The sequence below is a fragment of the Anas acuta genome, chromosome 1, assembly GCF_963932015.1.
Source record: "Anas acuta chromosome 1, bAnaAcu1.1, whole genome shotgun sequence".
NCBI lineage: Eukaryota > Metazoa > Chordata > Aves > Anseriformes > Anatidae > Anas > Anas acuta.
Window position 1 is genome coordinate 112,696,295 of NC_088979.1, and position 25,376 is coordinate 112,721,670.

Here is a 25,376-nt window from a genome sequence, read left to right on the forward strand (position 1 = left end):
CCTAGGAGAGGGCATGGATAGAAAAAGCTGTCAGTGCTGGATGAGGTGGGGTCAGCAAGCACACCACAGAGCCCCAGCCAAATTCACAGCAGGACAAACACAAGCGTCTGTGCTCAGCAACAGAGGCATCTCTCAGGGCTTCCAGCCTGAAGCTGACCCCATTTTCCTCCACGGCCCTTTTTGGGCTGACGAGGCAGGCTAGAGGCTCAAAGCCCACTTCAGCTCGTGCATGGAAACCCCTGTGCTCAGCAGCGAGACTCACCCCATGTGATGACAGCTCTCCAGCACCCCTCCAGATGTTCCTCAAGGAGGCAGCAGACTGGGAAAGAAGCTCTAAAACATCTCAGTGAGTAGACTCATCATACAACACTTGAAAATATATCAACGCCATAGAAATGTGATAGGAAAGGATGATATACAACCAGAATGGAGCCTCTTTTTAAGTAGCTTGCCAATAACTTACACGTTAGCTTGTGCAAGGTGAATAGTGAAAAGAGGAAAAATATATTTGTTTTTAAAGGCCAGCAAAAGTCTTTGGGAAAGAATAATACTAATGAGAAGCATCTATTTTAATGTTTTGTACAGTATTTCATAGATGGGCAGAGAACACCATTCCATCCTCAGCTAAACCCATGGAATAACAGCAGTCCACCGGACTAAAGCTGAGATTTACTTCTTTTTGTTACTCTGTGGATTTCTTTAAATCTAGCTTCCAGGCTTAGCTGGTCAAATGGGCTTATTTCCTTGATACTGACCTCCGATATCTCCTGACTATAATTACGTGTTCAAGCCCAAGCAATTGCAAGCAGAGTCAAGTGCTTCCAAGCAGTCAGTTACAGCAAACAGAACTGTGAATGTCTGTATTTATGGGATTTCTCTCTCTAAAGGCAATGATAGGATGCCAGTACACTAAGACGAAAACACACCGTTTAAACCAAAACATTTCTCAGCTGCTTCCAGAGCCAGACAGCAATTCTTCTCATTGTAGAGAGCCACCATAACTGGTTAGATAACCATGGAAACAGTCTAGAAAGTAAATGCAAGTGAAGAAGCAACAGTAAATTTCCACTTTGTGTTTCAATGACAAGAACCACTAGCTTTAAGCTGTTCCTATGTACATGCTTTAACCTGAAAGGCACACAATTTGGTGAATACCATGGTGTCTGTGTGAAGCTAACAGTGCAAATGGCAGCACAGGCTCAAAAGAAAGGTTATCCAACTGCAGAGTGAATTTCCCTGCCTCCTACCATGAAAAATACCAGTGTCAGAGCAACAGCAAAGCATGCTGGATTTTCTACTGATTGCAGGGTAGTGGATGGTGCTCCGAGCAAGTGTTTAGCAAGCTGAAGCCCCCGCCAACATTATTTTCTGTGCCTCTGTAGACGCGTCTGTAGCAGTTTCAGATAGACATGTAGTAAAATACAGAGGCACTGAGACCTGGTAAATTATTTATTTTTTTGGGGCAAAGTTGACACCTCTTTGTCAGTTCAAAGCAATACCATAAGGCTTCCCCATATCTGCTGTAGGGCAGGCAGGATGGGGGCAGTCTCCACATTGCTGCAGCAGCCACATCCTTGCCAGCGCAGACACAGCGCTCAGGCTGCAGCACAAAAGTCTTGTCAGCTGCTGAAAAGCAAGACAAAGGGGTCCCGTCAGCTTCTCTCACAATGCCCCCAGCAGGACCGCTCCACGTGGCTGGCTGGCTGTCCATGGTTACAGGAGCTGGCGGAGCAGGGAAACCCCTCTGTAAACACAGGTTCATTCATCAGCAGCTGCACTCCGGCCTCCGTACCAACTAGCAGATGCTCAGGTACAGCTGAGGCTGGTTTGTCACCACACCTACTGCTTAAATGAAGATCTGTACAGAGCCTGGCGCTGCCTAAGTGTTGATTTCCAATCATCTTTTTCCCGTCCCCCCAAGAACTGATAACCAGTTTGTGGGGAAAGACCAGGATGTCACTCATTTGTCCCCCGTAGCAGCTCTCGTCCATACCTAAGACCTACATGAAACTCTTCCTGTCAAAATTTTAATACTTTTATTTCATCATACTAAAATTCCAGCTTGTGATGGAATGCTTCTCCCCTGCTTCACAGAGAAATACAGAAGCAGCTCCCGGGCTTGGTGCCTGTTGTCCCCTCCCTCACACAAGTCAGAGCGCTGAGCCTTTCCTCACAGTCCCCTAATTCAAACACTGGACAAGGGTAATCACGTTTCATGCTTCATGGTTTAAAATGATCACCATATGGATTAGGAAAGAAACTTGGTCTCTTCACTGCATATGCAGCTATCACACCATCTCACAGATCAGTTTTCGGGATTTCTTTACTGCAGTCTCAAGAACTGGGTAGCTGCCACTACCGGAGACGTGGACTCTGGATGCACCTGTCTACCCCTTGCTGCTTAGTTCACTTCTTCCCTATTTTTAAAACTGGTCACATCATATGAAGACAATTTTGTTGCTCTGAGCTGAGCATAATTTTGTAGGTATTTAATGCATTGCATGTTTATAATTGTATCTTGCTAGGAAATTCCCTTGCTGTACTGGTTAGGGTGCACAGGAGTGGCTTTGATTACCTTTAGAGTTATTCTCCTGTACGCAGTCTTTGAGGCAGCTTTACCATTTCAGATTAAGATTTAATGCAGCCCCCATTAAGACCTTCAGACACATTTTTTAAAATATTTATTATTATTATTTTTTTTTACTTTCTAAGCATGAATTTTGCCCTAAAATAAATATTTAGGGAAATCCCACATTCTATTTTACAAAAACTTCCACTGAGTGCCCCCTGCAGTGTTCCTGCCCAAGTGGCCATCCTCTGCAGCTCTGAGAAGCAGCACAAAGTGGAGCATCTGGGGACCTCAACAAGTCCCACAGTTTCAGTGGGGAATATAACTACCAATTTTGAGGCTTGGGTATGGCATCTCCTGAAGGGTGACCCTCAGCTGCTGCCAGGCTGCAGCAGGAACAGCAACGAAGTGCTTGGAAACACGGCAGATATGAATAATTAGGCATGGCTTCTCCCTGCCAGCCCTGAGAATGGGATTTGGCAGGCACATTCCTCAGAGGCATGCAGCAGAGCAGAGAAATGGAAGAGGGAAAGGCTTGTGGCCCATTTCAACCAGCTGCATATTCTTCAGTGCTTGGAAGGGAGTCACTACTCGTGCCCTGCGTCCTCCTCAGCCCCTCTATCTCACCCTCTCCACTGCAGTTACTGTTCCTTTCCTCTCACATCACACCCTCGAGTGCCATCTCCCCTTTCCTTGCACACTGGCTCCTTTGGCCCCTGAGTTTTTGCTCCATTCAGGAGGACCGCACATGTATTTCGCACAACAGGCTCCATCTCCAGGACACCGCGTGCTGCCTGCACCAGGAAGAGCCGTCCGTCTGCCACGTAACTCCTTCCATGTAATCGATTTCCATGCCAACATTTCTGGGCCACGGCAAGCCCTCCTGCTCTGAGGAGCCTTTCATAACCAAATGACTTCAGATTGCTCTGCTCTGAATAATCTGTTCTGACAATGGGCATTGCTTATGCTTGAAGCTCCAGGAAAGGCTGGAGGCCCACTGGTGCCAGAAACAGGCAGGTAAACACCTGCCTGAAAGAACTTGCTCTATAATTTATGGCAACTAGCAGCTAGAGCAGAGAAAAAGTGTCCAGGTCCAGGAACTGAAAGCATGGGGTTGGAGAAAGGCTGAACAAAACACCGGTCAAGACAATGCATCACCACACATTAAGGTACCTCCCCCCCTCATTTGACTGGGGCTGTTGTAAAGAAACAGTCAAAAGACTTCTCTTAATAGAGCACAGACAGAAAATGGGTGTGTTGAAGCACCTTCTGCTGGCATGGGTTTGCCAAGGGGAGGCGACAGTGACAAGTGGCTCCTGCTGTCTCTTTGAAGATGTAGCCACCTCTTGCCCTCCCTTCCAAAACCCGATCCCCTAACATGACCCAAGCTGTCCCCGAAGCAAATCAGGTTAGCCATGGCTCAGCCTTCCCTCCACCTCAAAGAACAGGCCCAGAGACGTTCTCCAAGAGGACAAGAGAGGTTTGACTTGCTGCAACATGTAACAAAAGCTCTTTTCCCCAACCCAAAGACTGTTAGGTGAATACAGAAACACAGTACAGCTTAACTGGAAAACGTCAGATGGTAGTGCTGATGATCAACATGGTCTGCACACGTTCAATTTCATCCCCCATTAATTTCCAAGGGGATCCAACAGCATGATGAAGCCTGAGAAACCTGGATCCAAAATGAGTATTGCACACACACAAAAAACCCACCGCCTCCGTCTCAGAGAAACTTGACGTCTGGGTTTCTACAACTGCTACATCAAAACCTTTTGCAGCACAACTCTGTTTTACGGCTCACAGTTGCATTGTTTTCTTCTGCAGTCAAACACTGTATAGAGAAAACCATTCCTTGTTGAGCTTGGTAGCATTACTCCTCAGTAACACTGGTCAGGGCATCTTTCACTTGGAAGACCAAAGCAGGCATGGCCATGTTTTGCATTTAAAACATGGATCTCTGCCTTCAAAACACACTTAAAGCTGGCAGTCAAGAGAGGCCCCTTGTCAGAGTGAGAACTTCGAAAATGCTCCAATTGCTTTCAAATAGATTTAAAGCCTGCCTCGTGCAACTCCCTGTCATTTTTTTCCTTTATAAACCATAGTATTTCATAAATCTTGCTATTTTGCTCTAGCTAAAATTTAACACCACTACATATTACTCCATAAAATAATATGGCCAGCACACCACTTCTCCAGTATAGGAAATGATCCGTAAAGCTGTAACTCGGTCTTTATGAGGATCTTTTAAGAGAGCACAGCTTTTCCACAATGAAAACTGTCAGCAACAAAACTGCCATTTCCATCATACTGCTGCTTTAGCAGGATTTCCTGCCACAGCAGAATATTCCTTTATTATTTTTTTTTTTGGCCATCATCATGCATATGCAAGCTCAGCTTGCCAAGGAACAGGCTTCAAGCTATTTCATAGCTCAACCACCGTGGCGTGGGATGCTCATTTCCCTCTTGCTGAGTGCTGTCCCAGCACTGCCACATCCCAGCCTCACACACAGTAGGACACTTTTGAGGCTATGGGATGCTTTGAAGCAGGTTTCTTCCTCTTCCTCCTGGCTGACCTTTCCCAAGCAGGGAAGTACCAATGCCAGCCTCATCAGCCAAAACCAAGCCCTTGCCACACAAACCCACATGAATTATTTTCCACTCCTTATGAACATTTGCCCTACCACTGAAAATCTCCAGCCACACATAGCACCTGAAAGCAAACATGTCCAATCCCCATGGCAAATTGCAATGTGTGCTCTGGGACCGAGCACTGCAGGGAGCTCCTTGAGAGCTTTTGGAGATCGAAAGGACCTCTGAACTACACCTCTCCTGCACTGGTGCAGCAAGCTCCTCCACCAGCTAGCACTGGGAAAGCTGTGCTAGGGAGAGCCTGCAGAAGTGTGTTAACACTCACAATATGGTCAAAGGCGTATTGTCTTTTTTTTCCCCCACCTTCTTTCCATTTCCACTCATTCACAGGATTTTTCAAGACAGAGGTAGCTTTACACTTAGCCTCTTCGCTAGAAGATGGGACACATGACTAGCAATGAGATTCATGAACTTAATGTTTATATAAAGACTCTTTCTGAAGACACAGACAGGTGTGTCTAATTGTAGACAGCCAGCGGTGGACAGTCCAGCAGGCTCTGTGCAGTTTAATAACCACTGCATGCCCAGTTGGAACAAGCCAAGAGTGGGGATTTATACTTCTTGACTTCACATTTGTTGCTAGAGGCACAACTTCCCTCCCCATCACCAATCGCAGCTCAGACAACGGGGCCATCTTAGCTCATAGTATTGGGGTATGCGATACTTCTGGGCTTGCATGGAAGGGACAGTATAGCAATTGCCACAATGGCCACAGCCTTCTGCACCCTTACACCTCCATTCTCAAACCGGGGTTCTGCTCTACACATCCCTGTGTGACCGTGCCACCAGCTACAGTTTCTCACTGAGTATTTTCTGTACATATGGTGGAAGAGAAGGGCATGAGCCCACGCCCAAGGTGTTCCTCTCTCTCCACCCAGTAGGGTGACAAGATGGTGGCAACTGCATGAAGCATACAGTTGCAGGGCTGCATGCAGCCCTGGGCACAAGGGAGGCAGGCAGGGAAGGTGATACCCTCTGACTACACACACACAGCTACTTGCTTTAGAATTGTTTCTTTTTGTCTTTTATTGCTTCTTTTACGATCTTCTCCCCCCCCCCCCCCCATCCCATAGCTTCTTTCTGCTTGCTTTTACAAAGCCCTACAGCATCTCTCCGACACATCAAATATCTCCCGTGCTCCTCTCTTACCACACAGACTTCTTAGTTACGCTACAAGTAGCTCCTGAGGCAGCAGGGGCTCCCAAGGCCTGCTAGAGGGACAGTACGCTCCCAAGGCAGCTTTTCCTGCAGCAGCAGCAGCATTCACAAGGGTTTCTCCTGCTTGGATCCCCTGGCACCTATGAGGCTTGCAGTCACCTGTGAGCTCTCTCTGGGGGACAGCAACGCCTCCTCCACCCTGCTGTTGGCTGTCTGCTTTCACAAGCCACAGCAGAACTTGATTTTGTTGAGTACCTTTCTCCCTTTATCATGCTTAATTGAAGTTGGACAACAGATGCAAAAAGTTTTCAGGCAGGAAAGACCCAATGGCAGCCTTGATCAAACAGCCTGCTTCCTTAGGAAATGATGTTATTTTTGACCTGGATTAACCCTCTTCATGCTGCTAGTTTACTTTTTTAATTTCACTGCCATTGGTATCTTCCATACAGCCTTATTTCTAGGTACAATGTAGGAATCTGCTTGGTTTACATCAGTTTATAATGCCAAAACATGTTTGAAAATAAGTACTAAAACATTTCCTTTTACATTGAGCTTACAATTCCTCCTTCGCATTTTGAAGTTAATCCTAAATTTCAGATGTAAGCAGTTCTAAGTCATGTTTACAAAAGGCTGGTACACATGAAATATGCAACATTGGCTGCAACTGGCTACAGACTGGTGCCAGTTGAGAATTTTTATGCAGGACAAGAATAGATGGAGGGAGATAGCTCTCCAGCCCCAGTGAGGAATATGCCCTTTCCCAGGCCCTGTGTTTTGCTTACCACTCAGCCCGTAATCACTTTCCAGCTGCTGGAGGCCAGTGGCCCAGCTGCTGGGAAGGGGGCGTCTGATGACTCCTTCTGAAGCAGGATGCATGGGGCAGGAATTTCTCCTTTCCACTCCCTACTTTCTCACTTGCTCTTTGTTTCCCATCAGAAACATACTTTTGAATCTTCTCATCTCATGTGGTTTTCCACCCAGTCCTGGTATCCTCACAGACTGCTATGGCATAAGAGAGCAGCATCCTTGTTATCCTGCCTCTGCTTAAAGAGAATGGGTGTATCCAGCAGGCAAAGAGGTGTCTGTTAAGGTGATGACTTGTAAGTATGTTCCCTGATGGTGCAGGAAGCTACTCAGGAAAGCCCTGTTTACAGCAACACCTCCAGCAGATGCTTGCATTGTTCCCCTGAGGTTCAGCTCTCAAAAAGACTCTCCAGCAGGGATGCTGCTCCCTCCACTTCCAGGAGCATGATGTGCACAAAGCCTGAACAGCTGTACCCAGCATGAGTCGTGCTATTAAGTATGTACACAGGTGCCTTACAGTAATAGGAATAATTTAGCTACCAGCCTGATCTGAATGTCATTTTTACACAGAAGAGGAGAAGAGGCAGTCACAGTCTCACAGGGTCTCCTGTGGGTGGCATTTCAGTGAAGCAGCACCGACAGCCACTTCCTTCCCTCTTGCCCTCTTTTGTACTCACATCAGTCAGGCTTAAGAGATGTAAGCTGATGGGTACACCAGCTATCTGCACCAGATGAGATGCCCAGGACATGCAAACATCAGTACAGTCATGCTGTACTGACAGAGAGCTACCTGTGTCCACATCTTTTGGATCACCAACACAGGCAGGGGGTTTGAGCATGCACACCTTGCCTGTACTTCACATTTTTCCTTCCTGGGAAGCAAAGCTGTGCTGCACTGGGTGACACTAGGCTGTTCACATCTCCTCCACCTGCCCCTCCTTGCCACATTCAGTGGTAAACTCTTGGCTTAACACTGTGACTAGGAAGGGGAATGCTAACTGAGGTTTAGAAGTTAGCCTACACAAAAATTAAAAGACTAGCATGCTGAAGGCTCTTTAGCAGTTAGGTCAATATTGGATTAAATACTTCATTGTAGGTAAGTCAGCCAAGAATCAGTTTCTGTTCCTGGAAAACATTATGTTTAAAAATAATTCGATCTTCACAAGAAAGGCTGAAAAGCTCCCAATTTTAAGTTAAGAGCATTAAAACATCTCCCTTAGAAGCAAACCGCTGATTTCAATGGAGGGAAACATTGTCTCAAACTCTTTCAAACGCATCTTAAAATATCAAATTTGGTTTGGTTTAAACATACTCTCCAACAAGTCAGATGAAAAAATACCCTCCCAAAACATGATGGATTTGGTGGAATGTTTCATTTCAAAATCATCTATTCTGATTTTTTTTTTCAGCTAAAGTCAAGTAGAGGAAATTAACGTCTCTGATTTTTGCCAAATAATTCTTTTTCCCAAGGCTCACAGTTTCACAGCAAGTACTTGAATTTTAGTAAATTTTCATCAAAACTTCACAAGCATCTCTAGCAGCAGCACCAGAAAATCCGTCCACTTGGGGGAGGGGGCTGCAGCTGGGCCTTATCCTCAGCCACGACTTACGCCTCACACAGTGGGTATGGGTGCTAGCAGGGAGCGCTGCGATTTTGATCTTCAGCTGTCTGCACACTCAGGGCAGATGGCTATTGTGCTTGCATCAGTACAGCCACCATCTGATAGCCCAAATCCCCCATTGTTTCCAAAGGAAAAGCATGCTTCCCTTCTTTCTTCTTGTTTCCTGGGAAAGAAATCCCTAATTCAAGAGTCAACATTTATCCACGGTGCTATTTCACAACAACTATTCTGCTGGGAACTCCTGTTCTACCTCACCATTGCATGATATTTTTATAATTATTATTTTTTCACGGTGGGAAAGCCCCCATGTTCCCTCAGCCTACTTCTCATCCCACAGGACTCCCCTGTGATGGCAGCAGTTCCACATGACTCTGCTCCTCTTGGTCCTGCTCGCAGTTAGGACTGTGAAGAGCCAACCTCTGGTCCAAGCTCAGATACTCCCCTCGAGTGCCCTGCTTGGGCTGATGTGGCCATCACCAGCCAAGGCACGTTGTCTCCGCTCACCTCGGGGAGATGGAACTGTGCCCAGGTTCCCAAGAGGAAGCCGGAAGGGTAAGAGAGGTTATTAACAATGACTGCCTTGTAATTAGCAGCATTGCAATTTCCCACACAAAGCACTGTCTTTGAGGGTGCTACGCGACTCCTGATGAACTTCTGTGCCTAGCTTTGATGCACTGTGCTTATTAGTGTCGTACAACAGGCAGTAGAGCAGCCTCAGTGTTGTAGGGAGCACTGAGGACACATCATTCAGCGACTTTGGGCTCTGCACAGACACTTAAAGCCACCCACCCATGAAGCAACATGCCAAGAGCAGCTCCTCAGCACAGGTCAGACGCTTGTCAAGAGGCACATTCCACCCCGCAGACATTCAGGTTGCCCCTAATTCACTTATCAGAGGCCACGAGGGCCCTTGGGTCTGCCTGTGCCTCCTCCAGGCATACGGGAGGTGGGAGTGGGTTTGTGGCTATGTGCCAGGCATGCCAGGCATGCATCCCAGCCTCGTCCCAGCCTACCTCGGTACGTGGGCACCGCCACCAGCACGGAGGAAGGAAGCCTTGCCAATGGTCTCCACACGCTGAGGACGTGGGCAGTGCTCAGAGACAAAACAGAAGCAGCATGTACAGTGATAACATGAGTATTGCAGCAATCTGGTAGCTGTGCTAATGAAGCTCGCTAAAAAGCCCACGAAGGGTGCAGAAGCAGCTCTGTTTCTGTGGCATGTTTTGCCCAGATCTTTGCCCTGTGAAGCACCACAACCCTGCAGCATCACTGTCTCTGTATGGATACAAAGTCTGTTGACAGTTTCAGACTGCATGAGAAGATGCAGCTGACCAAAAGCCTTTAGCTTTTCTGTAGGTATGATGCAGAAGAAATAGTCACAGGCACTGGTCTTGGGTATTGGCTATAGAGAGCAAAACAAGCCACCATTTTGAGGGAACTTGGATCACGTTCAGCTCTGTCCTGCACTCAAGCATTCTCAGCCACCTCTGGGCAGGCTCTTGAGAAGACCACACATCCCAAGTTAAAACTGTCACAGGGCCAAGGGAAAGCAGTCCTCAGCAGTCACCTTCTGCTAATATTGGCTCATCCTCATACAAAGGCAGTGTAAAAGCAGCACCAGCTGTGATGACAAGTTACAGCACAACTTCCAAAAAAAAAATATATTCCTGTTGTGGAGCCTGAATAGCCTTGGGCATAACTTGAGATAGCCCTGAAACCAATCACTCCTACCAACACCATTCAGGTACAAAGCTGCACACTGAAAATTGAAAAGATCAGTGGGCAGTAATGTTGTTGGCCTTGGACACACAAGTGCATTCCAGCAGGAATGCCAGCATATGGCTTTTTGTGGAGATCTTTGCTCTGGCTTTCAAAACATTCAAAAAATGACTGAGAATGTCATTCACATCAAAAATAACAGAGGTTTTGTAACACTGCACATGTTCAAAGCACTGTCAAGACTTGAATTCACACAATGCTTCTGGGAACCAACATCCTCATCCTCCATCCCACCACAAAGTACAAATATTCACAGGAAGTCTGAAGGCATAACTCCTTAACTTTCAAAATCTTCTTCTTTTTTCATGGAAAATATTTTGTACACAGAGCCAGAAAACCCCAAAATAACAGGATGAGTTTTCCATTTTCACATGAAGCTGATTTTTCAGTGAAATCCTTTTCTGGTGAAACTCTTCTCACAAGAAAATTTCAGCCACTTCTACTTGAAATGTTCATACAATCCAGGTGGAAATATTTAAACACATGTGAGGACTGGTAATTTCCAAGTGATTTTCTCAAGAATAGATATTGAGACAGGGTTGCAGCCATTGTGTAATTGATCCCCATCTGCTTCTACTCATGTTGCAACTGCATCTACACACACCGTGTCATCAGCATGCCTGCAAGCTCTTGGGGCCAACTTAACTTTTCAACATACCTGAAAAGCTTTTGACTATTCATCAAGTGCAAAAGCTTGTGAGGCAACTGAGCTCGAGATGTGATGTGCTCCTAATCAACATCTCACTGGGACCTGCTGTCTCAGCCTTTCCTTGATGTTTCACCTGAAGTTATGTTCAATAGAAGAATTTAGAGAAAACAACAATGGCTTGAATTTCCTTTGTAAGCAGAGAGCCTGAGTTACACATCTATAAGGAGCTGGGCTTGTAATAATTTCTGACGAGCTCAATCTCTGTGAACTAGCATGGGGATCTAGCTCGTAATGTCACAGAGCAAATACTGCATTTTAAACAAAGAAACCTTAATATTGTTTTTAGATTTAAAATGTGGTCATACAGTTAATGTTTTACACAACAACCTTTTATAAGTCTCTGCTTTTTCATTACTGTCCCTGTCATGCTCTCCACCTCAGCCCTAGTAAGTGCCAGCAGTTTCCAAGCTTACAGCCCTGAGGGGCAGTATTTTAGTCACAACTCCTGTAAATACAGAGATAAAAGGTGAGCTTGCAGAGGTTTTGTAGCCTGATACTTCTCAGTTTGTCAGTTACATTTTATAAGGCACACTTCAACTGTAACATTCAACCAATATCAGATCCTAAGTCAATATTTATTCCCTAATGTTATGCATAATATCTGGCTACCTTGTATCGCCTACTTGTATTTTCCAGATTGAGGATAGTTGTTCACAGAAAAGGACTAAAAAAGGAAAATATAACAAAAAAGGAAGACAACGGCGTACGGTCTCAGCTCACAGAAATACCCCTCTAATCCTCTGGCCTCCTTAATTTTATATTAAGTCTGTATTATATGTAAGCCTAGATATTGTGTACCCAAACTTTTTCTCACTGAAATCAAAGCACGTTTCATCACTGTCAGCATTAGCATATCTCTCCAGTACCCCACAGCTTTTAATTCAGTCTCTGTCAAAGGTACCGAGCCTGATGCTGAAGTGCTGCTGTGAGTTTGCCTTTTTAACTTGAGGGACGTTGGGGAGCTGTAACACTGCCAGAAAGCTGCCTCATTTGTTATTAACAAACCCCATATTTAGCAATATGTGTCTCTGAAGTAAAAAGGCACATACTTTCGTCTTAACAAAGCCCCATTGCTGTACAGTTGGGTCCCCAGGGACCTCTGGATCCCATTTTGCATGGCCAAATAAGGTAAAGCAAGAATTTGAAAAATGCAAACCTGGCCTGAAATCCTGAAGTTGCCCACAACTTTGAGGAGCTATTTTTAGGATTTGTTAACCTTTTGTTAAACATCAGAGGATGCTGCAAGGCCTTTTTGTTACTTCTCCCTGAATACCTAACTTCCAAAAAATATTCTAGAATGTAAGTGAACTTAAAGGAGAGAAAGTGGTTGGAGACCGGGGCTGAGAGCAGTGAAAAATGATATTAAAAACAGTGTTAAAACTCCACCTGAAATCAAAGTGGTGCGATTTGCCAACAGATACTGAAAAGAAATTCTCCAGATTAGAAGCAAGCAACATAGCACTGTTATGAAGTGTGCATAAGAGGGAAGCCATCAGGCTCTGTAAGATACTAAATTTGCTTGAGGCTTTTAGTTCTAGCCTATCACTGTCGAACTCCACAACTTTCCTTGTGAACAGGTAGTCAGAGAAGTTTGTTTCCTCAAAAACTCAACTATTAGCCACATGTGGGATAAAATATCCAATGAATATTCTGTGATTGCTTGTGAAACACCTCTTTTGCAAAGACATCCTATGAAGGAACTCTGACTCCATCCTCCTCTAGGCCTTTTTAACCACAAATACATTACCGCTTGTCCTCCAGCATTGTCTATACCTCATGACTTGCTATGTTTGAAAAACATGCAGCTGTTTCATGGGAACTCAGAGATCAAAATCCCCATTATAAATGTGCATTAAAACCACAGACATCTGGGACATGGGAAAAGCAAGCAGCTGCCTACTGTTCTCGTAGAAATATGCATACACCAGAGTTACTTAGCTTCACATACAGCAAGTGCAAGAAAAACACCAAGGAGACCTTGAATATATGATCAAATCTTCATCCAAGGGGGTAGAGAAGGCCAAATTTCTCAACAAGCTGGAAAGGAAAGCAGAAACTCAAAAAATATATTTTTTTCTAATTTCATAAGAAATTTGGAGAAGTGATTAGACATCGCAGGCATCTTGTGACTGAGAAGCTTTTCTTGGTTTCCCTGAGAAGTGAAAATATGGTCAAAAACTCTTTCATAGCATGACCATCTGTGGTAGTCTCCCATAAGATCACCTTAACACAACTGTTTCTCAGCTGGTTGCTAATTTCTGAGGAAGCACCATACCATTTCAGTTATCTTAGCACACTGCTTGCTGGTCTCACACAGATACTGAGGAAATACCTTGTATCCATGCAGAACAAGCAGCTGAAGGTCATTAGGGAAAAGGAGTTTTTCACATCCAAAAAAATATGTTCTACAGCAGATTAACAACTGAAGCTGTTAATGTGCTAGCTAATCCATTCCAGCATTGTCATATTAGCAGCACTCAGTCCACTTTGCCCAAATTAAAGGTGAAAGAAAGAATTGCTTTATATGATTCTCTTTACCTTTCCCAGGAAATAATTAAGAAAATTTAGCATAGAGGAAAACCAACAAGCTTAGAAGTGAGGAGGACATACCTTTTGCCACACAGCACACAAAACAACAGGGGCATAGGTCATATTTATCCTGGGTCACAGGGTTCAATTGCCCGAAACTGGGGACTTCATCATACAGTGTTGTCGCTGAAGCCAAGTTTGTGGCCCACAGCAAAGCACTAGCTGGTTACATTGACACAGCCGGACCATCCAGACTTTAAATGATTATAAGGCTGAAGAGAGAATGCTTGTCCAAACTCATGAATTTTGCATAAGTCAATGCAAGAGGAATTTGGAATTATCTTCCTCCACAGGCAAATTACTGTGCATGTCACATGGTCCCACTTGCTTGACTTCTGTTGGTTGTACTAATGCAAAAGCTTTGGAGGAGGCTGAAAACTAATAGATTTAAGAAGCATTAGACATGTTTTTTTAGTAGTCCCAACTGTGAAAACAGAAAGGCCTCAGTCTGAACGCTCCCTGAGTTTTGGTGTCATACTCTGCCAGAACACAGCCCTCAATCTGCAAATTACTGTAATAATTTTAACACTACTATGAGCCTGAATACCCGTTTTGGGAGCTGGAGGGCTTGGAGCTAACTTGGCAGACTTTGTCTCAGTTCTCACCACAGGATTAGGAGACAGGGACATAGAAATCCCCCCTATCCAACCGATCCAACGTTTTAAGCTCCCAGAGCCAACGCAGACTACAGACGCAGACCAGTCCTGTGTGGCAGAGACACCTTCCCTCTGAGCTGGTTGGTATGACGCCCCAGGTCCCAATGGCCACAGGCTGCCTACAGACCCCAGTCCCTGCTTCTGGGAGCTTTGCATCTTAGCCTGCTCCATTGCTACCCTGCAGCCCAGGAGAGCTGCAGGGTGCCAGATTGGCCATGCCTGTAGGAAATAAGGGCTCTTGGGAAGAGCACAGTGGCTGTGGGTCTCCAGCCCATGGCCAGCCTGATGACCTGCAGAGAGTGGGGCTTCACGGGGAAGCCTGACAGATGCACTCCTACCACCTGGCTCATGGCTGAGTAGCTCCCTTCTTCAGCCAAAGCAAGGAGATACTATGGACCCTCTAGCAACAGCCTGAAATTGAGTTTAAAGCCATAGATGCTTCCTACTCTTCCCCCCCCCCCCCCCCCCCCCCCCCATCACACACAGTTTTAAAACTGAGCAAGGCCTTGTAAGAGTCCTAAAACTCCTCAAATCAACCAGGTAAAGTTTCTACCTTTGCCTCTCACGTGGTAGATCTCGGGGTGAAATAAACTTTAGCTGATTATTTCCTTCATTTAGGTTTAGACCCCCTGCACCAAGACACTACTTGAAAACTGAAGCTCCCAAAGGTGTCAAAGCTTCATCCACAGCTGACTCATTCTGGAAGCATTTGTTTTCTGAGTCAACCTGAGAAAGACAGTCATGCTATAAACAAGGCCTCAACATAACCAACAGTTGTCTCCCTATTCAGTATAATTCAAGATTTAAAAAGGTCACATGGAATTCTATGTATAGTCTATGTATAGATTACCTATCTACATCCTGTTTATATATACAGACCTCTAGCTCAGGAGCCAGGACAGGAAAAGTAGATTGTACATATCTGGATATCAGCAAATCATAGATTGATTGATTAAAGTTGGAAAAGACTTCCAAGATCATCTGGTCCAACCATCACCCTACTACCAATGGCACCCATTAAACCATGTCCCTAAGCACCAGGTGCAACATTTCCTTAAACACCCCCAGGGACAGTGACTGTATTACTTTCCTGGGCAACCCATTCCAGTGCCTGACCACTCTTTCTGAGAAGAAACATCTCCTCATTTCCAACCTAAACCTCCCCTGGAACAACTTGAGGCCATTCCCTCTAGTCCTGTCATGAGTTACCTATGAGAAGAGGCTGACCCCCAGCTCCCCACACCTTCCTTTCAGGTAGTTGTAGAGAGCAATGAGGCCTCCCCTGAGCCTCCTCTTCACCAGACTAAACAACCCTCAGCCACTCCCAATAGGACTTGTGGTCCAGGTCCTTCACCAGCTTCATAGCCCCTCTCTGGACACACTCCAGGGCCTCCATGTCTTTCTTGTAGAGAGTCTTGTAGTGAGTTGTAGTGAGGGGCCCAAAGCTGGACATAGTACTCGAGGTGCAGCCTCACCAGAGCAGAGTACAGGGGGACAATCACATCCCTGGTCCTGCTGGCTATGCTATTCCTGGAACAGGCACACTAATCCTGATATCATGTCAAGTTTGAGGGTCCAGGACAGAGGTGGCCAAGGTTTCCAGCAGAACTAGGCTCCAGCAGGTACAATCATGAGCTGATATGCTGGAAGTAGGCTTAAAGAGGAAGTGGGGCATGGAAAGCATTTGGGCACGAGACAGTAGAAATACCTTCCTATAGTCAGTCACATCTGGAACCTCACCAGGTTATGTGGCACCAGTAGTCCTACTGGATATCCACAGAAAACTGCCGAGCCCAATTCTTTGGCTCACATTGCTCACACTACCACATCACATTCAATCTCCCCCAAGGAAAACCACATCAGAACAGAACAATAAAAACAAAACACCAGTGCTAGCCCTATTTCTGCTAGCTGAAGTGAATGAAATTAAATAGGTCTGTGTATATTTCATGTGTGTCTGCTTGGAAACCTCAGTGCAAAACGAAAGGAAACTTTATGCCTAAAACATTCGCTATAAACTTCATTGGGATGAAGGACAAGATTGAGGACACATTTTCAAACACTGTATGAGTCTAGGGCTACACACATGCTTAAAGTTAAGGGTGCGCTTATACGACAGGCTTGGGTTGTAGACTGATGAGCCTGACTTTTTCCTCATATTCAGGCAGGTTAATGCTCTTTGTGCTTGGCATGGGCCTGAAGAACACTGTCCAAGTGCACATATTAAGTTACCCAGTCAAAGCAAGCAGATTTCTGCTTTGGCTGAATACAGAGTCCAGGCTGAATTTCAGCTGGCTTTGCTCTAGGCCCATGTCTGCTTTATATTGCTCTCTAAATTCAGCCCTCAGCCTCACCTACAGAATCAGTACTCTGCTCTTCACTTACTTGGCCTCCTTCATCTTCACATTTGGAGTTTTCATTGGGTGACCTGCGTAGTCTTCCTTCTTGTACAGCTAATTACAGTACAGCTCTCCAGAAACAGAACTACTTTAAAAAAATGTATCGATAGTCTTCTACCCATCCACCACAAAGCAGCTGCATGGAGAAACAAATCAATCCAAAGAAAGTAGTAACACTAGCCAAGAGATATTGAAGGTAGAAAAACAAACAAACAAAAAAAAACAACAAACACAGGGAAACAAGGGAGACAAGAAGGGAAAAAAAATAGCACCCAAATACAGTTGTGCAATTTCTGAAAGCATGTTTCTGGAAGAAGATCTTCACCTTTGGGCTTGGAGTACATAATTGGCAACTCTAGGTTTGCACACAAAGGGTTCTTTGGGTTGGGGTTCTCCTGGTCAGGGGAATACAAGAACTGGTGGAACTGTGGGGGTGCCTAGAGACTAAACCACAGTTGTGGGTTTGGGAATTCAAAGCTCTATGAAAAGGGATAACCCTAAGAAAAGCTGAGGACTGAAGATGTTTGCTTGCCCAAGAAGTTTAGGAAGCAGGGCTGAAGCTTGCTCCGTCTGAGCAGACTAGCACGCTTTAGTGTGCTGAGCTTCCTAGATGAGTTGCAGTAATGTACATGCCAGTTTATAGGCAGAGGAAATCCTCCTTTTATGGTTTCCATCCCCCCGACTTGTTCCTCCTCCCTAGAAATTTTCATCCTCCCAGTTGTGCCAAGCATCAAATGAGTTGCATGTGTAGTTATGCTCTGAAAGGGCAGGAACTCTGGAGAAGCAGATGGGGTGGGGAATCCGATCATCACCTTTTCTTTCCCAAAACACTGTGTTGCAGGATATTTTAACATGTCAAATTAGCAGCTACTTTCAATTCACAGCAACACTGAAGTAAAAAAAAAAAAAAAAAAAAAAAAAAAGTGTTAAAAATCAAAATAAGTACTTTCACAGTCATCTGCAAAGATTAAAGGGTAGTTCTTTGCCGGTCACCTGAATCTGTTTTACGAAGACATCTGAAAGGCATTTTTATCAACCGCTGAGCAGTATTTACTCATGAAGCTGTTCTAATTGCTTTGGAATGTGCACCCTGGCTGCTGGAACAGCTCGGTCCTGCTGATACACTAAACAAAGTAATGCTGGCTCATAGGACACGCCACTTTATATTCCTCATTCTGAAGTTAAACAGCATGAAAATAAAAAAAAAAAAAAAAGCAAAGACTGCATGTATGATGACTTTCACAAAGCTGCCCTAGATGTTCACAAGGGCAAACACACCAACAAACAAGCAAAAAAAACCCAAACCACCATGACTGAAACCCTTATAGACCAGTGATTTAGTATTCAACCTATTCTGCAGGTAGAAATTGCATAGACTAAAATGTACTCCTGGTTCCCCACTAAACCAGCATTTGAATCAGCATTTGGGATGCAAGCAGTCATGTGCCCTGCCATTAGCATGCCCCTTAGCCCTCTCTTCAGAGAGAAACAGCTGAGATATTGGTAGATCAAAGATGATCTCCTCAGTCTTGCCTTAATCTCCTAAAATTGAAGCAGAGCTCTGGTCTGTGTTGCACATGCCCAGGCTCACTAACAGCCTACCAAAAAACCTGGAAACAGGTCTATCTGCTTTCAAGATGCAGCAGACACAAATACTGAATAACAAGCTGGGAAGTGCAGTGGTTTTAAAGGAACTTGCTCTTTTTATTTCAAAGTCCCAGTGTACTTTTCCAGGCAGTACTAGAAAGGCACAGCATAACCTTTGCTATTGTACATGTCAATGTATGAAGTGTGGAAAATAAAGGACAAATCAGCCTGATCCTCCTAGCATCTATGCAAAGAGGATCTCCACACAGATCCCCTTTGACACAGATGTAAGAACAGTCAAGCCAGTCCTATAGGCCTGGACAATGCTTTGAGCTGGTTTCATAGGAGGAGGAAACATCACCCCCACACAGAGCCTGAGCTATCAGTCCTTGGAACAAGCTGCTGCAGACAAACACAGGCCAGGCTTTGGGATAAACAGCCTTAATTAGCCACTGCTCAGAGCCCGCAGACCTGGCCATGCCTGCCCTCCTTCAGCAGGGAGTTGCCACATATAAGAAAAACTCCAGCAGGTGTGGCAGTAACCTAGAATTATCCTCAGTAGGAAGCACCTCACCTGCCTTAAAATCTGTGCTGGACACAAAGGTTATGGCTTTTTAAGAGCAAGTTACTTGCTAAAACAACAGGGAGGTACCAGCTTCAGTGCAGGCAGCGTTTGGAAAACAGTGAGGCAGGTTTCGAGGCGCTCAGCTGCGAGAAGAGGGCTCTTCTCATTCCTGACTCATGTAACAGAAAAGCTTTGTGGATTTTCTACCTGGCATCCCAGCTGTGACCCAGGTTTCCCTGTGTCTCTGTGGGCAGCTCTCCACACATCTCCTTGCCAAACCCTGGCTGTACAGGTGGTCCTCACCCTCCTCGGCTGCTGCTGCACCTTTCCCCTCACACTGCAGGCCCACAGTCTGCCTCTCCTGGGGGCCGAAGCAAGAGCATGAGAAGGAAAGATTTTAACTACCTAGTTTATTGCCATAAACAGCCCCAATCAATTTTCAGTACTAGAAACTATTGGCTTGTTTTCCTACTGGAAAACAGCATGTGTTCCTCCTGCTCTGAAGGGACCTGACCAGGAGGAGAAAGCTTTGAGGCTGCAGAAGGGATCTCCCCACACGACCTTTTTAATCCTTGGCCTCCACTGCTTCAGTCAACACCACAAGTGCCTTCCAGTATGACAATCACCATTTGTTGCTTAGGAATTAAACATTGACTAAACACATCATTCTGCATAGGCCATTGAACTGGAAGAATGTTTGGTGAGCTCAGCAGCTAGAGCTTTATTAACTGTCTCTAGTGACCTTCTCCTCCAGGAAAGCAAATGCAACGCAGTGACTTGATTTCAAATCCTTTCCAAGTGCTCCTTCTATAACCTGAAATACCCCTAGATCTCTAATACCACCCTTCCACCCCCCAAAAAAAGCTCAATCAGCAGGTAGATCCTAACTTACCTATCCCACTGGAGTATCACGCTTACATGGTTCCACACCGTGTCACTGCCAGGTCTCTCCAGACTGGTTTAGGTACTCTGAAAAGCACCACCACCACCTGCATCTACTACTCCTTTTGCTGCGCTGCTAAGTTTAAGTGCTGCAGTCCTGTTTCAAAGGAAGACTATTACACTTAGTATGTCTGCAATGTTTAAGAACACTCCAGGCACAGGTCAGCTAAAGGTGTGTTGAAACAGAACAGCTAACAGATAAGACAACAAATGGAGTTTTACAAACACCAGCAAGTCCACTCATCGGGCAGGATGATAACACGACTCCAAAAATGTCTCCAGGGAAGGATACTCCCTCGCCAAATAGCAAAACAAGCATGAAATGCATCTTGGAGTAATTATATTCTGAATACATGTCTGGAAATGCTGCTATGAGCTTCTCACTCTTAGGCACTTAACAGAAAGAAAACACGATGCGAGAATTCTTGGCATTTTCTGCATTCTCCTTTTCCTTTACTTCACAAACACCTTCTTACACTGAATGCAGTGCCAGCAAAAGAGAAGATCACAGGAAAAAAAAATACATATTTTCCTCAAATTCAGTTCTAATGTTTCCTGCTGTCACCTGATCTGGATGGCAAAAGCTTTGAATCTCAGGTGGTCATTCTTGGTTGTTATTCAAAAGGACAGAAAATCAAAGCAAGAACAAACACCTCTATCACCCTGCTGGACCCAGGCTGTGTTCTATTTGGTGGCATTTTGCAAATGCTAACAATTTAGTAGGGTGGTTAAGTGCTTTTGAAACTAAAAGGCAGCTTTCTACACTAGTCCTAGACCCATCAGCTCTGAAAAAAAAAAAGTCAGTCTGAACACTGTCTCAACCTGGAGCCAGAAAGCCATACCTAATCTAATTAAGTTCTCTTGGGGAATACAACTACATGCGCCAGCTACCTCTGAGCTAGGAAAACAATAGCACCAGCATTAATAATGAGAATCACTGGGCAGAGCAGACATGTCCTGACTGATGAGAATCCAGCAAGACAGGAACAAAAGAAGTCTGGGTATGGACTTGAGGTTCCTAGCATGAGACACTACCCATTTGCTCTCTCTCCTGTCCTACCACATGTAGGATTCTTCAAGAAAAGTGTAGGTGTGGCACACTGAAGTCTTAAAGATGGTATCTTGGAGCATATGCTTGAGCCTAGCTTTGACCTTAGGGTCAGCATTCCCCAGGGAGGTGTGTCTCACTTGCATCTGCAGGAAAAGCGAGGTAGCGCATGCACCCACTGCAGTAAGCAGAAGTCATTTTCATATTCATATTCATACATCAGTTCAGTTTCAGTCTGCTTTCCCTAGAGTCTATGTAGATTTACATCTTTGCAGTCCTTGGTACCATAGCAGGAACATCTGTCAAGCATTAATGAAAGTAGTGCAGCACCTTTGATCTGGAATGGATGGCAGGAATAATGATCACAATGATAATTTTCAGCATATTAGAAGGAAATGACTTTTTTCTCCTAAAGGTAACAATTTGATCTCAGTTAGCAATTTTCATATCTTTTCATGATTTTGGCAAGGCTTGAGAAATCCACAAAGTCTCAGCTGACACTTCTAGGGGTATCTTAGGTCCAAGAATATCACAGAGACCAACAGAGACCAAAAGCAAGATCCGCAAGATCCTGGGAACATGGCAGGGCAACTGCACCTCTCTAACAATATGAAGAGATGTGGTAAGTAGAGACCTGGTACACCATCCTGGTGAGCCTCCTTATCTACTTACCTGTGCCCTCTGGGAGGCTGGGGACACCAATCTGTTCAGTAAATACATACATACATTTCAGTGAGTATAAAAACAGTAGGAAGGATTTTCATTCTTAGTTTTCCCAAAGTGCCCTACCCAAGCACTCACATCCAACATAGCAGGAAAATAAGGATTTCAAGTTGACTGCTTGTTATCCTTCTACGCATATGTTTTAGTGGAAGCTCCAATGTCCTCTGGAGACTCAGTTTCAAGCTTATTTCTCATTCTCTGAGAAAATCATAGCTGCAACAGCTTCTACAGACTTTTCTGCACTGAGAGAGCTGGATTGTAGTAACAGCACAGACCAAATTCACTGGCCAAGCTCATTTCATTTTTGGGTAAACGGAATTTTACTATAATCATGATCTTGAGAAGCTCTTTCTTTGGTGTGTTTTATTAACACTGCCTGCATTATCCTTCAGCCCTGGAAAGGAAAGAGCCTAGCCCCAAGACAAGAGGAAGGAACTAACTACAGAAGGGAAATAGAACTACTCAGAAGTCCTTGTTCTTGGCAACAAGCACAAGAAGGAAAGACTTAAATTATCTCATTTATTGCTATAAGCAAGCACTTTCCTAGTGGTCTAATTTTCAGTATTTCTTTCCAAGAGAGAGCAGTCTAGCAAACATCTGAAAAAGCAGCCCCTCTTGTGTATAAAATCCAAGTGGCACCACCAAATCTTTCCAGACAGAATACAATGAAAAGAAACTATTATCTGTTAAGAGCTATTAGAAGCTTCTAAATACATTAAGCTTTTGCTAGTGTAAATCACTGTAGCAGCAATCTTGTTTTCCCTTTGTGAAGCTCTCATTTTTAGCAAGTCTACACTGAGTTTTGCATTTGTCTCAAAACTAACAGCCTCAAAAAAACTGCCTGGTTTCAAGCATTGTCAGTGCTGTGTATGGCTACACACTGAACATATCCAGCATGCAGGGGGGTGAGAAGTCTTGAGAAATACCAGCTCACCACTCTGAACACATCTGTCGTGTGCAACAAAGGCAGCAACATGGTGAGACAGCTTGCAGCATTCATCCTCAGACAATCTTGTTATCGAAAGTGGTTTTCAAGAAAGATTTATGGAGGACCAGAAAAGGATTATCTTTGCAACGCACACTTTTGTTTTGGCAATGACCAAAACATTTTTTTTTTTTTTTTCAGCAGTAGGAACCATCTTACAGATGAGATGTCTGTCTCTAATGCTTCAGTGTTTATGACTCCTTTAAGAAATGCAAAATTATAGGAAAAGAACTCTGGCAAGCAATATTTAGGCTGAAATACTAGTGATTGCTATTTTTCCTCTGAAGAAATATCTGGCAAATTGTATTTTATTTGCTGCCAGGGTAGTCTTTCAAAGGATATGATCAAATCCAATTCAGCACTTTTATAAACATGGAACTGCATTTAACTTATCAGATGAACTTTGCACTGGATGTGAATCAAAGGGTGAATTTCATGTAATAATTTGTTCTCCAGAAACCCCCAAACTGAAAAAGGCTTAATTATCTGTTTCAAAGGGAAAGCAGCAGCACAATCTCTGCTACATACCTTTCAGCATTTGTCTCCTCCTTCCTTTCCACTGTTCCAGTCTCTAAGGATGCCTTTTCACTTGTGATTTTAGGTTTTCTAATGTCAAGCTGGAAGACAACCCAGCAATACCCAAACCCAACCCTGGGCTGAGTTGCTATGAGCAAAGACAGAAGTGAACACTCAGTAGCAGAAAGTTCAAGGAAAATATTTTTATCATCTTTAGTTCTTATTTACAGACCTCACCAAACAAACAACACTTTTCTCCACCCAGGCTGCCAGATGACGACTTTGATACAGGGAAGAACACCCCCTCAGGCAGTCTTTTATTTCCATTTTCTTAAAGCAGATTTGCAAGAAGCAACATGTTAAAAAAAAAAAAAAAAAAAATCAGTTCTCTCTTGCTTCTGTACTGTAGATAACCAAATTTTTGACCCAAGAGGAATTGGTCTTCGGGGTACAAAAAGATAAGAAAGACCAAGGTGCTGTTTGCAGTACACAGCAGGGGGCTGAGGGCATGGCTTGTCCTGCTGTTTGCCTGCCTCTCTGCTCAGCAGCCCCGAGCACATTTCCACAAACATTATCAAAACATCCTCGTGATCATAACAGATGAAATACCAGAGATCTCGACAACCCTCAGCGTCTGAGCAAACACAGAAATTACCTTTTCAAAGCTAAGCAAAAGATACCATCTGTGCTTTGCATGCACTGTTCAAGATTTTAAGCCATTGCAGCAAACTTGCAAGCCTTCACACGAAGACCCAGTCTCTGTTCAGCATCTCCTGACTCACCAGGACTCTTCCAAAGGTTCATCCACCAGCTAATGTGCTGGCTACTGCTGCAGAGTGACCTTCTGCAACGACAACGCCATACAGCTTCCAATCAATGCAACTACCGCCTAGCTACCTCAATGCACCAGCAACTACAGTACTGCCCTGAGCTTCCCCTCTCCCCTGAGGGGACTGCTTATCACAGGCACCTACAACAGCACAGGAATGCTCCTCAGCTGCTTCTGCTTCTCAACTGGAAGCCCTTCTTGAACAGTTTTCTCTTGCAATAAACAGCTTTGTTTTGTTTGATACTACCAACACACAAAATGAACAAAAATTAAAGAAGCACAAAACAGAAATTAAACGAAGCATTCTCCTGTCAAGTACTACCAAATTCTCAACCATCCATAATTTCAGCCAATATGTAATATTGCTGAAAACTTTTGAATTGCCATAATCAGCCATGTGAACAGTTCTGCCCCAGGAAGATTTTCTCCCTCGCTGCTGGAAGGAAGGGGGCCTGCTCTTGTGACACCTGTAGACAGAAGCTGTGCACCTATGCACCTGGCAGGACCTTCTTTAAAGCAGACCCTGCATCATTCTGCAGATCTCCCTCTGCAGACCTGCATATTTCTACTCTGCACATACAGAAGTACAAAAAAGTTCAAACATACCATTCCCCAAATAGCCTATAATACCATTTGTAACTTAAATAAAGTCTCTAAATTGATACAAAGTTGATTACCAGCATAATTCTCTTAATGTTTTACCACACAGAAACTTACCTGTTACTATCCAGGCCAGTCACTGACTTTCCCTGAAAAACTGCCTTTCCCAGAAGACTCCCATCTCAGTTTCAGGAGGAGACACTGCCATCAACTGCATGGAGCAGAACATCCCCAAGATGCAGTTGATCCCCCAAGAGCAGCAGCTCAGCTTACTAAACAGCAGACCAAAGAAAAATGTTTCTTCTTCCACTATTTGCCCACCTAAGAACTCAACCGGTTTTTGTAATGAAACCGGAGATGAGATTTTTGGTCAAATGCAAAATTTAACCTCCAACACAAATGGCTGTTTTGCCACTTAACTGATGGGAAACATACTCAATTTTAACCACTGCTCAGCTCTAGAGCCTACCTGTGTTCTGCTTACCTTCCAGCTACACCTGCAATTAGAGCAGCTGGCAGCACGAACCAGGTTTCAAGCTGGCTTCCCTTCAGACTGTGTGGAAGAGTTCACACTCGCCCTGGCTAAAAATCTGCCTGCAAGTTCACTGGCACCTCCTAAGATGCAAATGTTAAGCCACGTGCAA

General features: G+C 44.5%; 1 protein-coding gene and 1 long non-coding RNA gene across 3 annotated transcripts in view; one reads left to right on the forward strand and one right to left on the reverse strand.

Moving 5' to 3' along the window:
* The window catches only part of PHLDB2 (pleckstrin homology like domain family B member 2), a 111,541-nt gene extending 91,410 nt beyond the window's left edge, over window positions 1-20,131 (reverse strand). Inside the window, exon 1 of one of the 2 annotated variants that reach the window (XM_068693422.1) lies at window positions 19,982-20,131. The gene's annotated coding sequence lies outside the window, so the exon portion shown is untranslated. Of the gene's footprint in view, window positions 1-6,370; window positions 6,518-19,981 lie in introns of those variants that run through there. The other variant, XM_068693424.1, reaches the window with a different exon arrangement.
* LOC137861909 (uncharacterized) lies at window positions 1-24,800 on the forward strand. Its single transcript, XR_011099922.1, has 2 exons — window positions 1-346; window positions 23,389-24,800. It is a non-coding gene; the product is annotated as an uncharacterized lncRNA (long non-coding RNA).
* The last annotated feature ends 576 nt before the right edge of the window (window positions 24,801-25,376 follow it).